The 20,743-nt window shown below is 41.0% G+C and overlaps 1 pseudogene; it reads left to right on the plus strand.

The window, feature by feature from the left end:
- Positions 1-2,244: 2,244 nt before the first annotated feature.
- Positions 2,245-20,743, plus strand: part of LOC149262622 (zinc finger CCCH domain-containing protein 14-like) — a 97,347-nt pseudogene continuing 78,848 nt past the window's right edge.

The raw sequence follows: 20,743 nt of genomic DNA on the forward strand, positions 1-20,743 counted from the left end.
ATGATCAATCCTCGCTTGATATCCTGTAAAAATCTCTTCTATAAATCAAGCAGCTCTGATACCATGTAGAAATTTTTTCTACAATTATCTAGCTCGCTCTAATACCATGTAGAAACTTTTTCTACAAATCATCTAGCTCTGATACCATGTAGAAACTTTTTCTACAAATCATCTAGCTCTGATACCATGTAGAAACTTTTTCTACAATTATCTAGCTCTGATACCATGTAGAAATTTTGAATAATATGACACATATTCACAGAGATTACCCTGATTATACACTTATAAGCGGAACATGTATAATACATAATCTCCTCTACGTTGATCATCAATTTACAGAAGCAAAAACATTCACAGGCACACATAGAAGCATCAATCAAACTCATTAACATAGTATGTAACCCGGGGAAAGCATCTCGCTAAAAACCCCACACTACTGTATATTATATTGATTGAATCATGTAACATTACAAAGTACAATGCTTATCACAAGCAATCCAGTACCAGCTCCCCCTGTTACACACAATACAGCTCAGATCTGATCTCCAAATCTATTCCACTGCTTGCCTGCCTCTCTAGCTCAATACCTGCTCAAGAACTGATGAGAATGGCTTACCAAACTCGTATTTGACCTGCAAATAATCACTCACACTCTATTGGACGTGAGCACAGGCTACAATTCTTGATATTGGCCAATTCATTGGCATACTCAATCCCTCTGATTGTGCAAATCATCATGCACAGCTATAGTCACAACTGATAGCAATCTGATCTCCTAACACCTGTCCCTGTTGAACTGAACATGCAATGACATGCAACTGAGTTAACTGATGTATTCTATAGTTGCATTATGAGTTAATAAGTTGTGAATTAATTAATAACTAATTCACCCAACTCATCTCTAGTCTATTGATCAGTTAGACTAAATACAACTAGTTTAACAAGGCTAAACTGAACACAACTCCATCAACTGCACCTCCAGTCCACTAAACTCAACTCACTTGAGTTCTAACTGAAGTCCTGCATGCAAATATTAGTCATCCCATAGGTAACCACGTATTTCCCTCTGTGATCTGCATGTACCACATCCGTAGCTCATCCTGAAGTGCTCCAAGAGAATAAGATCAAGTTTATAGTCCAAATATTATTATGAGACAATAATATTTGACTTTTCTATTTTTGACAGCCAGTCTAAAAATAGACTTTGATCACTCACACTGTGATCACTCACACTTTGGTCACCCACACTGTGATCATCCACACTGTGATCACTCATACTGTGGTCACCCACACTGTGGTCACCCACACTGTGATCACTCATACTGTGGTCACCCACACTGTGATCATCCCTGCTGGGATCAAAAATAGAACTTGCGCCATAATTTTCCTGCGAGCCCACTTAGTGAAGGCGACTCCTTTCCACTAAGCTCCATCATCTTGTTGCATTCTCAACAAGCATTTCTTGTTGCACACTTTTCAACATATTGTTGAAGATTGAGCCCACGCACCTTCGGTGATGTCTACTTTGGAAGTTCTCCAAACATGTCCAAAGCAATGGAAATCATTATTGTTTGCTATAGGAGGCATTGATCATGTTGATTCGAGCTTGATTACTTTCGATCTTGAAAAGCATGTTCCTTACCTTCCTCATCAGATTGCATTTTTTATTCAATTCATTATAAAAGGAAAGATGATCCATCAGACTGTCATTGATGAAGGTGCTTCCACCTGCATCATGTATGTTTCATGTTGGAAAGTTATTGGCTCTCTACCTCTTAACCAGTCCGTGAACACCTTGGAGGCCTTTGATGGCAGAGGCTCCCGTCCTTATTGTATTCTCACAAGTTTTCCCCTCACTTTGGAAGGGAAGACTGTCGAGCTAGAAGTGGAAGTTATAGACGCAAATCTGAATTACAACCTTCTACTTGGGTGAAGTTGGACCCACGCCATCTTTGTGTGGTTTCCTCTTTGTTCTAGGTGCTTTGTTTTCCTCATGAAGGAAAAATTGTCACCGTCGACCAATTGTCCTTTTTCTCTTCTGGTGCCTCAAATGGCAACATCCCATATGTGGGAAATACTGATATTCCATATGAGAGCATGGATGCAGGTATTTTCAAAGATTCTACCTTAATGGGAACTTTTTCTCTCCCACCTCTACATATCGCCTCGATCAACATGATCTCTATTTCTACAGACCCATGGATCATTCCTTCTCTAGATCAGGTTGATTCATTTGGTGACGCTATGCCACTAAGTCCTTTGGAACAAGCTTATCATGAAATTGTCTCGGCTTCTACAGCTGCTTCAAAAAGTCATGTTGTTCTTAGTATGTACCTAGATACCTATTCGCAATCTCCTTGGCTTGGTTCTTGGGATTCTCCAGATCCTTTGAACGAGATATTCCCCAACGACGAGAGTACTATTGAGGTTATGTCTCTTAATGAAACTCCTTGGAACGATATCCATCATCATTCCTCGTTCCTTCCAAGTCTAAGTGAGATTCCTTCGTGTCTTAAAGCTTTTGTTTCTCATAAACCAACGCATCCACTTCAAACACTTGTTCTAGTGCATGAGGTCTTGTCCGAAGGTAATATGGGAAATATTATTGCAACCATGCCAATCGACATTTCCATTAAACCTAGAATTGTTGAAAACATTCACATTCGGGTTTCTTGTTCTCCTGATGAGACCAGAGTTTACACTGACCTTTTCAAAAAATTTCCCAATGTCTTCGCTTGGTCGTATGAGGAAATTCCTAGTATTGATATAGCTATTGTGGTGCATGAAATACCCACGTATCCTGGTGCGAAGCCCGTTCACCAATGGCTTCGTCCCGTGCATCCCAGAAAGGCTACTGCTATTAAGGGAGAAGTTGAAAAAATTCTAAAGGCTAGTTTTATTTATCCTATCCCATTGACAGATTGGGCCTCTAATATTGTACCTGTTACTAAAAATCAGGGAACAATTCGAATTTGTGTTGATTACCGCGACATTAATCATTCATGCCTTAAAGATAACTATCCTACTCCATTTATCTATCAAATCTTTGATGAATGCATTGGGAGTGAGATTTTCTCTTTTATGGAGGGTTTTTTTGGTTACAACTAGATTAACATATTACCTATTGATCAACACAAGATAACTTTCATCTGTCCATTGGGGTCTTTTTCTTATAAAAATCTCCCTTTTGGTCTTATGGCGGTAAGCACGCCTCCTGCACTTCCTTGTGTCATACCCCGAAGTGCCCGAAACTTGGCAATCATGCAGTGTACCCATCCTGATATACAGCTCAAATCCTCTCTGAAACACCGATGGAAACATGCCTTGAGCCTTCCTTGAAGAAGTGAGCTCTGAAACCCTATTTTCAGGATCAGCGTGACCTTGACACTTACAACTCGTGCTAATTGCTAGTTTCACTATACTAGCCTCGCGCTGCCAGCACAATTTTTGCTTGGATACCCCATTGATCCCTAAAAGGAAATTTTTCCCAAAGAGGAAAAGAATCTTTGTGATCTAGAGGCTTCCAAAACAATGAGCTGGAGGTTTTTCGGTGTGGATGTGGTCGAATTCTCCCAATATTTCCCTTTGATCTTATCCCTATGAGCTACCTCCTTGAGATGAGGGCCTTCTCCTATCTTTGGAGAGATCCTAACTCCCTTTCCCTGCCTATATATTCATCCTCTCCCATTCCCAAATGGTTGGTCTTTGGTTATTTGCACCCTTATGCTGAGATAGTGCCTACATGCTACTCATTTGGCTTGGAGAAGGAGTGCTTGGAGAGCTTGAGCTTGGACTTGGACATTCACTCAAGGAGAGCTTATTGACATCAAGGCTTGGTTTTATGCTTCCTCCTTTATTTCATTAATATATAAAAATTTGGTTCACTTTCCATAAATGTTTGTGTTAATGCATCATTTATCTTAATGCTCCTTGATCTATTAAGTGGATTACTTTTGATTATGCTTGTTGTACTTGTATGCTTTGTTGTGTCTTTGATCTCTTGTGCAGGTATCCATACACTGGGAGCAATAAAGCTGATCTTGAGGCACAAGCGATTTTAGGTCTTTAACAAAGGAGTACGTTATAGCATCAAAACGAGGTAGGTCATCTTCCTCTTCTCTCATTTCGATTGTAATTTAGGAAAGTGTACTTGTATATTATCACATAGGTTACTAGTCCCACTCATTGGGCTAGAGGGGTCATCTTTGTCCGCAGAGAGGATTTTCCTAGACAACAGGCTCATGCATTATTTCCTTGGTATTGAAGTATGGCAAGGAGATGAGGAACTATTTGTCTCTCAGGGAAAGTATGCCAACGAGATACTGAAGAAGTTCCACATGAAGAGCAGAAAACCCATGGAGACTCCTCTAGTAGGAAATTGGGGGAAGGAAGATGCTACTTTAGGTGAAATAGTGGAGGCTACTATTTATAGGAAACTTGTGGGTTCACTTATGTATTTGGTGAACACATGACCGAACATATATTTTGTAGTTAACCAACTCAATCAAGAAATGGTTAAGCCAACTAAACTCTATTGGAAGGTAGCTCAACATGTGTTGAGATACCTCAGAGGCACCACTCAGTTTGATCTTTGGTAGAGACAGATAGAGGGAGTGAAGCTCAAAGGATTCACAGATGCAGATTGGGAAGGGAGTCCATCCGAAAAGAAGAGCACATCAGGGGGAATCTTTAGTATTAGGTCACCATCAGTTTCTTGGTACAACAGGAAGTAGAGATCAGTTGCACTCATTTTAGCAGAAGCAGAGTACATGGTTGTTAGTCAAGTAGCTTATGAGGTTATCTGGATGAGGAAGATCCTTGTTGGGTTATTTGGTCAGCATATGGATCCTATAGTGATTTACTATGACAATCATATTTGTATCAAACTCTCTGAGAATCCAATTTTTCATGATTGTTCCAAGCATATCGACATCTGGTATCACTATATACGAGATTGTGTGCAGAGGAGAATCATGTTTCTGGAGTACATTCCTACATAGGAAAAAGATGCAGATATTTTTACAAAGATGCAAATTCAAGTTTCATAGAGGCAGGATCAGGGTAGTAGATAATCCCTTTCTTGTTGAGAGGGAATGTTGAAAATGCAACAAGAAAATCCTAATTTAATTTTGTCCTCGAATTAAATTAGTAATAAAATTGTAATTCCACATCTCATGACAGCTTCTATTAGTTACCTAAGTTAATTTGACTTAGTTGGCCCAGTTAATTTGAGTTGAGGGTCTAACTTGAGTCATGTAGAGTGTCTCCTACATTATAGGAGCCCTAGTTGATTTTATTTTGAGTTGTAATTAATTAATTCAATTTAACTAAGTTAAAGTCAGTTAAACTAGTTCCAACCATTGGAGGAACTAGTGGGAAGTCTAGTAGTGTGGTGCTTCCTGCAATGATCAACCAGTAAGTTGATGATTTGCTCATAAATAACTCATGCATGTCAGATCTGAGAGTTACCCAGTTGAGATTGGAGTTCAGGGACAGTGTGTTATCAGTTTTATAATCATATGAATTGTACAGGTGGTGCATGCAATTAGAGGAAGGCCTTTGAGGATTGCGCAATTCCAAATGAGGAATTTCCCTAATTAATAGAGGATTAATTCCCAAGGAAACTACACAAGGAAATAGGGACTTGTGCAAGCATAAAATTGGTTAAGTATTGGCATGGGCTTGTCTAGGAAGTTGTGAGACAGATAGAGATAGTGCAGAGGTTGCTCAGGCTTGAGCAAAGCATTGTAATCTTCTCATACTTTCTGACTAATTCAATATACAGATAGAAAGGGTTTTTAGCTGTGGTTTTCCCCAGGAAATCATTGTGTAATGTGTTGATTGAATTATTTCTCTTGTATTCTTCATGATTTCTCGATCAATCAATTGTTTTCGTTACTAAGTAGAGTAGAGTAGATTCTAGTCTATCGTTTTAGCATATTACAATTAGAAGTTTGTATCTACAAGGAATTTCTACATAATTTGATCCTCGTGAGAATCAGACAAAGTGATTGTAATAGATGGATATAACAAATCACAATCAGGAAGATCAAAGGAACCAACGGAAGGAGGCCGAGGAGAAAGAACATCACTGGTAAAATCAAATTCAGAGTCAAAACTTGCGCTTAAATTCTAAATATGTGGGGTGGGAGAAGATGGTGGTAGATTAATGGATGAATTCCCAAGTTATCCAACCTCAACCTACTTAAATGGAGATGTTAGATGAGGAGAAGACGAGGAGTCACTTGAAACAACAACCTCCTTTTTCGCAGATTAAGAGCTCCATAACCAATCTATGTTGGGAGACTTTCGAAGGATTCATATTCTGTTGCGTCCATCAAAATATGAACAAGAAATTCAAACTTCTCTTTCATAAAATTCCAATTGACATCATCCTCAGAAAATTCATAACAAAAATGAATAAAACGATCGTTAAAATATTCAAGAGATTCATCAGGTGCTTTTCTAAGATGCGTGATTTTCTTGTAAACAGATTTATAATCATACCTATCAAAGGCATAGTAGAGCTCCTTGAAAATATGCTTGAAAGAGTGAATAGAAGCGGCTGGCAATGTGTAACACCATTCTTTAACGGGTGCTTCAAACGTAAGGACAAACAACCTGTAAGCAGTATCCTCACAATGAATTATGTGATGATTGCAAAACTCAAGAAAGTGAGTGGTGTGCTCGAGAATGGTTGTTCCACCCTCACCATCAAACTTTAGATTAAACAAGTCATTATTTATTCCCATAAGCACTTTTAGATTTGCGGTTCTGGAAAAGCATGCCGAGGTTAAGATTTGGGAAGAAGCCATTTGGAGATAAGGAAATTTCAAAAAAAATTCATGGGCTCAGTTTTTCATCTAGCCCTCCTTCTAGTGCCATAAATGTCGACAGTGTTGGACCCACCAACATTCAGGCGGTCTCCCTAATATGAAGTACCAAAAATACATATACAATTTCCAAACCACTAGTCTCAATAGTGGAACATGAAGCCAACACCTACTCCTACAAAGAAAGATACTCCCTCTATGCTAAGGAGAAGTCAAGGCTCTTAAAAAAACTCCTAAGCTTCTGATCCTAAGCCAAAATCCTGGCCAAAAGCCCCTTACATGAATAATGAGGGTATATTTATAACAAATGGGATGATTATTCATCTTCCTTTGTTACTCTTTGACTTCCCTCATGACCTTTTGACTTCTTTACATAATGGCTCTTCATATTCTGTAATTGACACTTGGACTTCCAGTTACAAAAATGTTTAAATACAAAATTACATGTACCCATATAAGACAAAATTGGGTAGAGTCAATAAGACAAATGCCATGTAAAGCCTGAGTTTGGGAAAACTCTAGCTCAACCACTTTAACTTTTAGCTTTTTGGTTACATAATGACGCCAACCTTTGTACTGTGCGATGAATTTCCCAAACTTTAAGATGGGATCAGGCTGGAAGCAGACTCTAGCCTCCATTGCATCCGGTTATACTGCCTTGGAACTAGTTTCAATTTCCTTCTTCAGCAGGAGCAACATGGTATTGATATGGACAAAGCCACCAATGTACTTTTGCATATTATGCATGTTCACCTCTAGATCTTCCTTGCTAACAATCTACTTGAGTTGTTCCAATTATTCTTCATCCTCATGTCTGATTTTATTCCTGCCTTTGGCTACGGTGGGTGAGCCCACTGAAGGGAACTTGTGTGACTTCATCATGAAATCCAAATTGTTGTACAATCGTGCATATAAGGCCTGAATTTTAGCAATGAATAAACTGAGTTGTTTGTTACTCTACATAAGCATCTAAACCCCTGCTTTCTCCAACTTAGCCTATTGGCTTGTCTTCGTCGCTAACTCATGAGGTGCGCCTTTATACTGCATTCCCCACTCATGCACGGTAACAATGGTTGTATGAACAAACTTGAGATATTTGGCATTGTATTTGCATTTATGTTGCATGTTGTGCAAGAAAAAAACTTCTTTGTGCATAGTGACAAGATCCTCATAGAGCCTTCTCATTATCTCTCCCAATGTTGATACTTCACCAAGTATGGTTGCCTTAAGTTCTTTTAGGTACACCTGCGTGGGAGTCATTTTCTAGCCCTCTACTTGGATTTGTTTCACTTGTTGCCTTGCAATTTGTAAGTTCTTCATTATTTTTTAATTATCGGCCATGAGATACTCTGTGTTTGACTTGGAAGCAACTGCAAAGGCCAAGTTGGTTGCAGCAATGACTTCTAGATTCCTTTTGGTATTCGTCACAATCACCCTTTCTCTAATGAATGTAGGAGAAGTGAGATCATCTAGAAAGTGTTTCTTTCTCGCTTGTACAATCTTCTTCTGAAGTTAATCATAGTTTAGATTATATGTATCCATTACCGGACCATCATGAAGATGAACAATTTCCTCTTCTTCACTTAGAGCTTGCTTTGATATCAAAAGAGGGGGAGACTGAGTAGTGATCTATTGCATGCTTGACATGAGATCAACATCTTGGTTTAGCTACTCTAGATCTACCTCCATATCTTAGATTACTATTAGATCTTTAATTTCTTGAGCAAGTTCCTTATCTTTTGTTGAAAATGCAGCAAGAAAATCTAGTTTTTACTTTGCCTTGGTCAAACTAGATTAAAATTTGAATTTCTATTTCAGCAGAATACTTGCAGGTATTTAATTGAGGTGACATGGATCTTGTCGCTCGGTTAACTCAATAAATTCTAGTTGGATACACTTGAGTTACCTAGTTTGAGATGGATATTCCAAGGCAATGTACTATCAGTTGTAGCATATTCCCATGTGTACAGGTGGTGCATGCAGTCAGAGATTGACCTAAGGATATTGTGAAATTCCTTGTTGTGAAATTCCTAAAAAATAGGGGTGATTTCCCAAGGAAACAATGCAAGGAAATATGAGCTTGAGAAGGCTTGAAATTGGTTAAGTGTTGGGCCAGGTTCAGTCAGTCAGGTAGAGGGATAGATGATACACTTGCAGGGTGTGCTCAGGCTTGAGAAATCAATGTATTTCTTATCTATTCTTTGATTAATGCAATATAGATAGTAAGGGGTTTTGAGCAGTTACTTTCCCCTAGATAAATCTTTGTGCATGTGTGATGTTTCTTTTTGCATGTCAATGATTCTTGCTTTTCATGGTGAATTAACTTCCATGGATCAGTATAGTAGCTTCAAGTCTTGTGATTTAGTAAATTTCATGAGTAGTATTGAATCTACACATTAATTTATACAAGGTATTAGAGCTAGAATCACTGTAGAGTAGAGATCTCGAAGTTTTCATTGCAGGAGATTCAAATTTGAAGATCAGTGTTGGAGGTTTTCTTCATGATTGAGAAGATTCCTTTCAATGGACTCAGGCTCAAGAATGCCTTGGAAAGCACCTCAAACTTTGTTGCATGGAAGGACCGCATGGAGGAAGTATTGGATGATAATGGGCTGCTAGAATACATCGAGTCAGATGTAGCAAAACCCCAAGCATCTAATGCCCATAATCTTGCTCAGTGGAAGAAGGATGTGACCAAAGTGAGGAAAATCATATTAGAGGGAGTTTGGGATCATATTGTCTCAAATCTCCACTGAAAAGAGACTTCATTTGCGATGTGGAAAGAAATGACGAAATTGTTTGAGAACTATAGTGACCATAGGAAGATGGCACTTAAGGACAAGATTTGAAGTATCAAGATGCAAAAGAATGGCACAGTTCCACAGTACCTAAGCAGGTTTACATAGTGTCATGATGAGATTGGCGATGTTGGTGTTAATGTACCTGAAGAATACTTGGTAGTTCTATCCCTTTTGGGCCTTCCCAAGAGCTAGCATAATTATCAAGATTCTATGATGGCAGAGAGAAACTATCGATTTGGGAGCGGTTATGATCTTATATAGTGCAGGAAGAAATAAGGTTGAACACTAGAGACCGGACCTCATCCAAGAGTGAGGATGAGGAGAATTGTTCCTTGGCTAGAAAGGAAACGAAAGGGAAGGAGAATAAATCCCAATCCAAAGTAGATTTGAGTCAAGGGGGAAAGAATAAATACTTGCCCAAAATTAAGTGCTTTCACTGTCATGAATCTGAGCACTGTGCACCGAAGTGTCCACAAAAGAAGGCAAGAAAGAATACCACAGGAGGAGCAGCGGGTGAATCCTTGGCTTCAAATTTCAAACTTTATTTTACCCTCATTTCATGCATGGCAAGCACAATGATTGGTAGTGTGTGGTATCTCGACAGTGGTGCCTCATTCCACATGACGGGGAAAAAACAATTTTTCAGTGACTTGGAGGGGAAGGATATCCAAATGCACATAGAGATGGGAGATGATGGAAGGTATAGCACGACCAATATTGGTACAGTTACTTTTCAGAGGGATTCTAGCTCACCTCTCAGGCTCAACAAGGATGTGATGCTTGTACCAGGTTTGAGAAGAATCTAGTTTCTGTAGTTGTGTTGGAAGATTGTGGCTACGATGTGATATTTAGCAAAGGGAAGGCTTTCCTGAGGCACATCTCCATGGGACAAGTGAAGCAGATCAGGGTTCAAATGAAGAACTTCCATAAATTAGATGTGGAAGATTTTGCAAAATTGAGCACAAAAGCAGAGAATGTGTAGAGCTGAGATGTCGGTGAATATGGCATAGAAGACATGGCCATTTGCATCATGGTGCCTTGAAGATCACGCAGTAGATTTCAACAAGCATCCCCAAAGGAGCACTAGAATAGTGAGATACATGAAAAGGGTTTACATTGGGAAAGTACACAAAATTCACCTTCAATTATCGAGATAGCAAGGTGCATGCAGTCCTTGAAAGGATCCATTCTGAGGTCTGCGGACCTTTCTCGAAAGCCTCCATGGCCAAGCACAGGTATTATATTATATTTGAATATGATTTCTCACAGAAGTTTTGGATTTACCTCATGCAGAAGAAAGACCAGACATTCTCCAAATTTGTTGAATTTAAAGCACTTGTTGAGAAAGAAATTGGCAAGAAAGTGAAGGTTGTCAGGAGCGATAACAGAGGTGAGTACGTGTCGAATGAGTTCAAAAATTTATGTGCAAAGAAAGGCATTCGACGGGAGTTGACAGCACCCCATAACCCACAATAGAATTGGGTATATGAGAGGAAGAACAAAAGTATTGTAGGAGCAGCACAGGTGATGTTGCATGACCAAAGCCTACCTCTACACTTGTGGGACGAAGCATGCAACATAACAATCTATTTGCAGAATAGGAGTCCTCACGGGATTCTTGGCATGGGTACACCAGAGCAAGCTTTTTCAGGGAAGAAACTACATGTGTCACACTTCAGGATCTTTGGATCATCAGTTTACTATCATGTTTCCAAGGAAGCAAGGAAAAAGCTAGAGCCAACAACAAAGTTGGGCATATTTGTGGGGTACAGAGAAACACCTCAAAACTATCATGTGTACTTTCAATCTCTCAGGATGAAAATAATTTGAAGGGATGTGAAATTTGATGAGGAAAAGCCAATGAGGTGTTCTCTTGAGAAGGAGCTTCAATTGCATCCTAATCAGGATCTTTTGGATCCAAAGGAAGAAACTCAGGAAGTTGTGGAGAAACCACAAGAAAAGGAGCAGAGATTGGAGACATCCACTCAAGTAGAGACATCCAAAGAAGGAAGGAAGTGAACCAGGGAAGCTGATAGATTATCGTAGGATGCTAGAGAGAATGTGGGTGCTTGTGGGGGCACCCACATCACAGCGCATGCAACGGAGGTCACCGCATTGGTACACTGGCTACATGGCTCTAATGAGTGAGCTTGTAGAGACTGAGCCATCCTCATTCAAGGAAGTTGTAGAGCAACCAGTATGGGTTGATGCTATGGTAGAGGAATATGATTCCATTTTCAGAAACAATGTTTAGGAAGTGGTCCCAAGACCAGTAGACAAATCAGTGGTTGGTTCGAGATGGATTTACAAGGTAAAGAATGCAACAGATGGGAGCATAGAGAAACACAAGGCTAGATTTGTGGCCAAGGAGTTCTCTTAAGTTGAGGGAATTGACTATGAGGAGACCTTTGCTCCAGTAGCAAGGTACCCATCCATCAGGTACATTCTAGCATTGTCAACGCAAATGGGGTGGAAGATCCACTAGATGGATGTGAAGAAAACATTATTCAATGGATTTATTGAGGAGGAGGTGTATATTGAGAATCCATAGGGGTTTGAGGACTTTGAAAGAGATTCGTATGTGTGCAAACTGAAGCGAGTGTTGTATGAACACAAGAAAGCACCCTGTGCTTTGTAAACCAGGATTGATAGCTATGTCACCAGTTTGGGTTGTACAAAAATTGAAGCAGATACAAACCTTTATCACATTGTGGTAGAAGATAAATTATTGATTATTTTTATATTTCAATGACTTGATCCTTACTGGTGATGAGCACTTGATCAGATCTTGTAAGGAGGACCTTGCAAGAGAGTTCAAGATGAAGGACATTGGCCTCATGCACTACTTCCTTGGATTGGAAGTATGGCAAGGTGATGGGGAATTGTTTGTCTCTTAGGGAAAGTATGCCAACAAGATACTTCAGAGGTTCTGCATGAGTAGGTGCAAACCCATGGAGACTCCTCTAGTAGGAAACTGGAGGAAAGAGGATTCTACTTCAGGTGAAGTAGTGGAGGCTACCATTTACATACAACTTGTGGGCTCACTCATGTATTTGGTGAACACATGACTAGACATGTGTTATGCAATTAACCAGATTACTAAAGAAATGGTTAATCCAACCAAACTATATTGGAAGGCAGTAAATCATGCGTTGAGATACCTCAGAGGCACTACTCAGTTTCGTCTTTGGTACAGACAAATTGAGGGAGTGAAGCTGCAAGGCTTCACAGATGCAGATTGGGCAGGGAGTCCATCAAAGAAGAAGGGCACACTAGGAGGAATTTTTAGTGTTGGGTCTGCAACAATTTCTTGCTACAGTAGGAAGTAGAGATATGTGGCACCCAGCTCAGCATAAGCAGAGTACATGGCTATAAGTCAAGCAGCATGTGAGGCTATCTAGATGAGAAATATTCTTGATGGATTATTTGGTCAGAATATGGATCCTACTGTGATAGTAAAAGTTGTATCAGACTCTCTGGAAATCATGTATTTCATGAACCAAACATATCGACATTCGTTATCACGATCTACAAGATTGTGCGCAGAGGCGGACTATGTTGTTGCAGTATATTCTGACATAGGAACAGGATGTATATATTTTGAAGAAGTCTTTGTTAAGAGGAAAATTTGAGTTTCACGTGTGTAGGATAGGGTTGGTTGATAATCTCGTTCTTGTTGAGAGGGAGTGTTGAAAATGCAGGAAGAAAATTTAGTTTTGACTTTTCTTTCGTCAAACTACATTAAAATTCGAATTTCTATTTCAGCAGAATTTCCTCTCACTCAATTAACTCAGTAAATTTGAATTGGAGACACTTGATTTTAGTTCTACATGATTGATTGCTAATTTTTAGCAACTTATTTCAGTTAATTTGAGTTATTGTCAGTTTAACTAGTTCTAATTGTCAGAAGAACTAGTGGAGGTCAAAGTGGAAGTGGAACTTCAACCACACTCAGTGATCAATCATCCCAAAATAATTGTTGCATGCAGAGAATTCGAGTTTACTAGTTGAGATGGATATTACAAGGTAGTGTATTATCAGTTGTAGAATATTCCCTTGTGTACAAGTTGTGCATGCAGTCAGAGATTGATCTAAGGCTATTGCATAATTCCTTGGTGTGAAATTCCTAAAAATAGGGGCAATTTTCCAAGGGAACAACATAAGGAAATAGGAGCTTGGGAGGGCTTGAAATTGGCTAAGTTGTTGGCTTGAGGGGGCTTGACCCAGATTTGGAGTTAATTAGCCAAACAAATCCTTACACTACTAGCCCTTTCGGCAACAGCCCGTGGAGCGCAAACTGAGGTCTCACCCGAAGCAGTAGGGGGGATGTTGCAACCAAGTTTTTGCACCCTTGAGATGTCTAAGGGGTCGGTTTATTCCAACTATGAATACCTTTGCGCATGTCACTTCGTGCACTATCCTGACCTGTGAGGCCTTCGCAATCTGTTATAATCACCTTCGTACAGCCTTAACCAGGGCCAAAGGTGCTTTCACGCTGCTAAAGTAGCGATCTGCGCTATTTCCCCAAGTTATACCACAGATCTTACTTATCTTCTTATAATTGTTAGTTACCTTCGCGTAAACAGATAACTTATCTTATATTTACTTAATCAACATAATCATATAAGTTCATGCATCTTATAAATAGCAGAAATATAATTTATACCTGATACATTTAATGTAGAAAACAGTAAATAAATACACAGGAATGGTATAAAACTTCTCTTTATTAATGCTTCAATAAATTACAGACTCAACCTGCCCTGCACACTCAGCTGCAGGGGTCCGCGCACTCAACTACGAACTACTAGGCCTCTGCGCCCTCAGCTACAGAGCCTTCTCCTACTCTACGACCCAAAGACTCGACTCTACACTTTAGACAAGACTCAATTCTCCATCTATTGCCTACTTCTCTAACTGATTTACAACTTAGAGCCTCACTCTATTTATACAATCCCATGGTCCACAGACCATGGGTAGATCTCTAAAGCTGACATTACATTACAAAGATGAGGGCAGACCCTATGACTCATTTACAAGCTCGCACTCTGCACCAACAAAACGCGGAGTCTTTACATTAGATTTAGTCAAAATCTAGGCTTTAAGCCCCAAAACTTCCCTTAGGGGATCCCGTGCCCAACAGGCCCCCAACACAAACATCGTGACTCGCCCTCGAGTCTCCCTGTCGATGCGGAGATCTTCACACGAGACCTCCCAACTCTGCCTAAACTACTGCAAGATTGGCAGCGCACTGAGAAACTACCTGTTGTACCTCCTGCACACGTTGTTCAGAGACCGCGGTATCTGAACTGCTTCCTTGCATTAGCTCCTGCATTCCCTGCATCTGTTTATAGTCCCGCGCCTCCTTTCAGCTACCTGGAGTGCTAAGACTGTACTTCGGTGGGCTAGTCAGATAGTTGGGCCACCCATGTATGGCTTCAACCAACTGTCATTCACTCTTCCTGGGAAAGGTTCTCCATTTAACTTTACCAACTGCACCGCACCTTCGTCTGTGACATCCTTAATAACACACGGTCTCAACCAATGCATTTTGAATTTTCCTGAGAATTTATCAAACTTACTATCATATAGTAACACCAAATCGTTCACCTTGAAGGTGCGCAACTTAATATGTCGATCGTGCCAGGCCTTTTCGTGTTGCTTTTTTACCTGTTGGTGAAAGCCAGCCAGAAATCATTCTTCCTTGAGTTCCTCCAACTATGCGAGCCTTTCCTTCAAGGCTCCGCGGTCCGTCATACCCGTGAGTGTTGTTATGCGCAGATTAGGCATGATATACTCCATTAGTATTATAGCGTTCGCTCCATAGGCCAGCCTAGAAGGCACCTATCCCATCATTTTCTTGCACATTGTCCTATAAGCCCATAAAACTGATGGCACGTGCAGGTCCCAATCACTTCGTTGTGCACTACATACCTTGTTCAGTGCTTCGTACACCCCTCTAAATTCTTCCGCGTGGATAACCTTCTACGCGATCATTCTCTCCATATTTTGTCATTCCAACTTGAGGAGCCATTTGCGCAATTGTCCCCCCAACACATGCTTATTGACCGTATCTCCCAACGTGAAGTTCATGTGCATCCGCGCAGGTTGTTTTCCATATGTCGACATCCATCTAGCTAGATGTTCGCGCGGTTTATCCTTCCCGTTGCATTTATATGTCAATCACACTCTAGGCTTCCCAAACCACGTGCGCATCATTCTTCTACATTCGCACTAGTCCTCAAATCTCCCTTTGTGCGTACCCCCACACCTCGCAGGCATAGCGCGCAGTACCCAATTCAAGGCCTAGAAACGTTGCTTTTTCAGCACCTCCCTTTCAAACTTATCTAGGAAAGTATCTACCTCACTTAACCCATCGTAAGTAGGCAAATCCCTCACTTCTGTCAATACGCAATGCAGCGATCTTGTCATCATATTGCAGTTTAGCATGGTTACCTCGTGTAATTGGTTCTGCCATCGCTCTATCTCCTCATCAGAATCTGACGTACAAGAGCTTTCACGCTCCCATGAGATTCGTCCTTCTACGGTGGGATTTACCCAGTCTTGATCTCGCACAGTTATCTTGTAGATGCAGTCCAAATCATCGTCGCTTTCATAGTCGCGCACCATCTCGGTGTAGTGCGATCCCTCAGTAGGGTCTAAGGGTATAACTACGCGCAGGGACTTCTTCTCAAAAATCATCTTGCGCTTCTTCAAATTATCCAGCCCGTTCATTTCAGTGGCCCAATCAATTCCTAAGAGCACAGGGTAAGGATTGTTGTCATCAACAATCTTTATTACTTCAAAGTCTGCTAACGCGCTCTCTCCCTCAATATCCACGGTGATTCCCTGCAATCACCCCATGGGTTTTATCTTCTACTAGTTCACCATTCGCAACTAAATAGGAGACCATTGCAGCATAGGCCTCCCCATGCACTCCCATGTCTGCTTTGGCAGAACGTTCGCGTCCGATCCTAAATCCAGAATTACTTGGTCCATCTCATATTCTCCAATCTGCGTGGTTAGCCTCATTTCCCTCCCTGTCCTAGTCTTTTGTTTTCCAATCTTCTGGACTACGCCCGATTCTCCTGGCACAATCCTATCGCATTTGTTAATGAGTTCCTGCAATCCTTTTACAGCATTACTGTCATACATTAGCTTCATGCATGTTTCCAGGAATGTCGTAAGCATAGATGGGCCCATTTCCGACTCCAGTATATCTTTTCTTTTTGAAGTGGAGGCATCAGTGAAGCTCTTCTTAGCTTCCATGAAGGTTTCCTTAGTGTGCTCCAAAATCAAACCTGCTTCTTTCGTTAGAGCTTTGCGAACCCAAGTACTATCTTCGGGTTGTTTACCTTTATCATATCCTATTGCGATTCCACTTCAGAGCACAATGTTCACATTTGGATCTTCCTCGCGCAACTCAAACCTCATCATCTGCAGGTTCTAAGTTGGGGGAGGTGGTAGCGCTCCCTTGTCGCGTATCCTAGCTATTAGCATAGGACAATCTTCCGTCTCATGATCAAACAAGGTACAATATAGACATGATGGATGCGTTGGGTTCATACAATCATGGGAATAATGTCCTGGCCCTCTGTCATTGTAGCATATCAGCTATCCGCAACCTCTTCCAGGTCCTCCTCCACCTCGGCCTTGTCTACGCCCCTCAAATCCAATTTGCGCCACTCCTGCATTCTGGTCTAGGGGCCATGTTTCAGCTTGAACTCTATAGGTGGGAGTTTTATCCATCATCAACTCAGATCTTCTACAAGTGCACTCATCGTGTCCAACTGATCTACAAAAATTATAGAACAATTGTTGCAAATTCTGTGTGTACTTCTGTAACAAATGGCAGTGGTCCGTAGCATGATTTCCTTCTATTTGCAAATCGCGCACCACAAAGCAGGTGTCGCGCTAGGTCCTGCTTGTGCTTCTAGCCTTAACGACATCAGTCCTCCTCCCACGAGGTAATTCGCGAACACAGGGCAGTGGTCCTTATCATGACCCTAACCCTTTCATTTTATGCACCACACCTCTTCATGCACTTCTGGTCGAGCTGTCCTGTACTGTTTTAGACTCTGCATCTCAAGGCATAAGTTTTTCAACTGTGCATGGATCTGTTGAACTCCCAAGTTAGGATCCTGCATCAGGGTTTCATGCAGCCTCATCACGATCTCTAAGGCATTTGCCTGAGTCATTAACTTCTCCTGTGATAGCGCGCTCCTCAAATGTGGCGTTAGCGACGCTACAAACCATTCACGGTGTTGTCCATCCATCAGATTCATATTAGCTTCACGAATCATGCACTTCAGCCTCTGATCCAACTCCTAAGGAGTCTCACCTGGTAGCATTATGATCTATTTGAATCCAATGATCGACTGTGCTTCTAACTTCGGCCTGATAAATTCCTTGTTTAACGCAATTTGGATATCTGCGATTCCAGCATTCGGATTGTCATTAGAATGCTTAATATACCAGGTCAGTTTGCAGTCCTGCAGGGTGCTAACCAGTGTCACTTTCTTTATATTGTCATCTATAACTCCTTGTGCTTCCCATACGTCTCTTATAACGAACCAAAACTGATCCGGATCCTCATTTCCTACTCCCTTGAACACAGGCAACTTTATCATGCTTGCCATATTGACTCGTGGTGATGGCGGAGGTGGTAAGAGTGAAGGTGGAGGTGAAGGTGGTGAAACTGGTGGTGGTGTGGGTGGGGGTGGTGTGTGCGGAATCCTTTTCCTTACCAAATGGATCGCACTTCGCAGAGAGACCTTTGTGAGCTCTTCCTCGTCCCCTCACGGAGGTGAAATCAAAGGGCTATTCTCTAGTCCCTTACTTCCTTCATTTTTGTAGGTTTTTCCACCTCGCGTAGCTCTGGACGTCAATGTAATTGCATAACCCTCTTTTAACACAATAACATTTTAATCCAAGTATTCAGAGACTTTACGTACTTACCTCGTGGTCCTTTAAGAAAGCGTCGCTCTGCCTCGCTATAGCTGACTGAAGTATCTATTGTGAACTCAGTAATGAATCCTCCTATAATCTGATCGAGCCAATGGTCAACAGCGTGCACAATCTTATCCTCCAATGCTTCTAATCTGCTCACCAACTCTGGGGTCCACACAATAAGATTGTCGATTTTCCACCTTCCTTGGCTATCTGCTAACTTCACTATCCACTCGTACAACTCAGTAGGGAAAGATGTGAAGAAGATTTCGTGGATCTCTGTGTATAGGTAGAAATCTAACCACTCTTCTTTTGTCAGTCGCGGGTTCCTATTTTCCTACGCCACAAACTCATGAATCCTCCTGTCCAACCAACCTTCAATTTCCTTCTTAGTTGGATTCCAATGATACGACATCAGACATCTCTCTCCAGATTCTGGTCCTGGCAACGAAATCATTTGTTGGCTTGAGGGGGCCTGACCCGGGTTTGGAGTTAATTAGCCAAAAAAATCCCTACACTACTGGCCCTTTTGGCAACAGCCCGCGGAGCACGGACTGAGGTCTCACCCGAAGCAGTATGGGGGGATGCTGGAACCAAGTTTCCGCACCCTTGAGATGTTTGAGGGGTCGGTTTAGTCCAACTGTGAATACCTTTGTGCAAGTCACTTCACACACTATCCTAACCTATGAGGCCTTTGCAATCTATTATAATCGCCTTCGCGCAGCCCTAACCAGGGGCTGAGGTGCTTTCATGCTGCTAAAGCAGTGATCTGCACTATTTCCCCAAGTTACACCACAGATCTTACTTATCTTCTTATAAATGTTAGTTACCTTCGCGTAAACAGATACCTTATCTTATATTTACTTAATCAACATAATCATATAAGTTCACACATCTTATAGACAATAGAAATGTAATTTATACCCGATACATTCAATGTATAAAACAGTAAATAAATACACAAGAATGGTATAAGACTTCTCTTTATTAATGCTTCAATCGGTTATAGACTCAACCTACCCTGCGCACTCAGCTGCAGGGGTCTGCGCACTTAGCTGTGGACTACTAGGCCTCTGCACACTCAGCTGCAAAGCCTTCTCCTACTCTATGACCCAAAGACTCGACTCTACACTTTAGACAAGACTCAATTCTCCATCTATTGCCTACTTCTCTAACTAATTTACAACTTAGAGCCTCGCTCTATTTATACAATCCCATGGTCTGCGGACCATGGGTAGATCTCTAAAGCCGAAATTACATTACAAAGATGAGGGCAGACAACCCTATGACTCATTTACAAGCTTGCGCTCCTCGCCCACAAAAAGCGGAGTCTTTACATCGGATTTAGTCAAAATTTGGGCTTTAAGCCCCAAAACTTCCCTTGGGGGATCCCGCGCCCAACATAAGTGTTAAGCCAAATTCAATCAGTCAGGCAGAGGGATAGACTATACACTTGCAGGGTGTGCTTAGGCTTGATCAAGCATTGTATTTCTTCTCTATTCCCTGATTAATGAAATATAGATAGTAAGGGGTTTTGAGTAGTTTTTTCCCCCTATTTAAATATTTGTGCATGTGTGATGATTCTTTTTGAATGTCAATGGTTCTTGCTTTTGATGGTGAATTAAATTCTGCATATTAGTAGAGTAACTTCAAGTATTGTGATTTAGTAAATTTCATGAGCAGTATTGAATCTACACATTAATTTTTGCATCCTGCAATTGCTTGCTCTCTTCTTCTAGTAGATGGTTATGTTCCTCTTCTTCAGCTTGCTTCTGTGTTGCTTCTTCTTCTTCTTTTTTCCACCTTTCTTCTTCTTATTTTTGACTTTCTTATTCTAGTCTCCTTTTCTCTTGGTCTTCCTTCTGCTTTAGTTCTACCTCCTGCTTCCTCTTTCTTTCTGATGTTATGGACACTCTCAAGATGATGGGATCTGCTTTAAACTTGCAGCTTTATTCTTCTGTCGGACTATGTACAACCTTTCTCTTGCCTTTTTTGTGCACTAGGTTGTGCCTTTCTGCTGGTTTTACGTTTAGAGTGACTTCTTTCTAAGGATTAACTTGTGATGTCCTTTTGAAGCTAACTGGTTGGCGAGGCTTAGATGTATTGAAACAATTTTGTATCGTTTCTTCCTCGGGTCTAGAATAAGTCTCGCTCGGCCAA

The sequence above is a fragment of the Pinus tabuliformis genome, chromosome 6, assembly GCF_031772625.1.
Source record: "Pinus tabuliformis cultivar Carrire ecotype Pingquan chromosome 6, CPIR1, whole genome shotgun sequence".
Lineage (NCBI taxonomy): Eukaryota > Viridiplantae > Streptophyta > Pinopsida > Pinales > Pinaceae > Pinus > Pinus tabuliformis.